The sequence below is a fragment of the Mauremys mutica genome, chromosome 23, assembly GCF_020497125.1.
Source record: "Mauremys mutica isolate MM-2020 ecotype Southern chromosome 23, ASM2049712v1, whole genome shotgun sequence".
NCBI classification, from domain to species: domain Eukaryota; kingdom Metazoa; phylum Chordata; order Testudines; family Geoemydidae; genus Mauremys; species Mauremys mutica.
The window spans coordinates 10,177,353-10,178,827 of NC_059094.1; positions in this window are offsets into that span (position 1 = coordinate 10,177,353).

Genomic DNA, 1,475 nt, shown 5'->3' on the forward strand with positions numbered 1-1,475 from the left:
GGGGGCTGGAACAATTTGTAGAGTGGGGTGTTAAGAGCCAGTTCCGGCATCCCTAGTTCCAGCACTTATGGGCCAGTATGGAAAAGATTGAGACCCACTAATTTAAACTAGCCCACAACCAGGGCCGTCCCTAAGGGGGTGCAGGGCCCGGGGCGGAAGTGACGGATTCGTCTCTTCCAGGACCGACTGCGCTGGCCAATCGCACTGGCCCACGGGGCCCCCCAAAGTGTGGGGCCCAAAGCGGTCACCCCGATTTGCCCTACCCAAGGGACGGCTCTGCTCACAACCCCTCCCCACATAGACGACTGCAAAGGGTAGGGCAGTGCAGCATAAACTCTTCATCCCAGAATAACAATGAATAGGTGTTTGGGTCAAACCCAGTTGCCTTCCTTACCACATAAGGCCACATTAATCTGCTCTCCAGGGTTTCTGCTTTATGTTCTTGAGACATATGAGCTCACCATGGCATGCGACTGATTATTAGTTCCTGTTTGCAGAGGCTTCTCAACACACTCTGCTGATCTAGGCAACTCTTCAGTGGGCTGTCCCCAACTCACTCAGATTTGGCCCGACTGCCCCTTCGTCACGACAAAGGGGTGGCCGGGCCAAATTTGAGGCAGCGGCATTGGGACCTGGTGCAGGGGCTTGCACTGCCACTCAAAACTTGGTCTGGGTGCCCTAGGCAGCTGCCCAGTAATCGGCCAACCTAGGCAGCTAAATAGCTTGCCTATAACTAGAGCGGCCCCCGTCAATTTGCATCGCAATAGTTTCCTGAGACTACAATCAGGATCGGGTGCCATGGTGTTAGGTGCTGTACAAGCGAGACAATCCCTATCCCAAAGAGTCTTGAAAGGCCACAGGGGCTGGGACTAAGGGTGCTGCACCCCCCCCCCCCCGGCATGACGTAGTTCCCATCCTATCCAGGGTTTACAGTTTGGTTCAATGGCTCTCAGCTCCCCCACTATACACGTTGTTCCAGCCCTCCCTGCATTTGCCCGTGGGATCCCAGTCCTGTTGGCCACGCTGCCTCGCCATTATGAAACCCAGCTACCCCTTGCTTCCTGTGGCTGACTGCCTCAGGGCTTTGTGTGCAACAAAAGCACGTCCCAGCGGAGTGCGTGGGCAGAGCAGCCTTTGCAGAAGAGCCCCCCCCCCCCATAGGCTCCCCCCAACCACAGATCTGACAGCTGGTCCCAGCCCAGGTCACTTTAACTCGTGGGGGGAGGGAGGGCTGCAGACGGTCCCTAGTTCTCTGTTTGCATGGACACGCCCCCTCCCGCCATTGCCACGCCCACTCGGCGAGCCCGAGGCAGAGCCAGCCCCCGGGAGAAGGGCGCGCGCCGTGCGCGGCCCCTTTAAGAGCCGCCCGCCCCGCCTCTTTCCTCGCCGAATGTATCGAATCCGGTGGGCGGGGCCCCGGCCCGCGTTGCAGCGACCAATCAGGGCGCGGCTTTTTCCGCGGGAGATCCGAATTT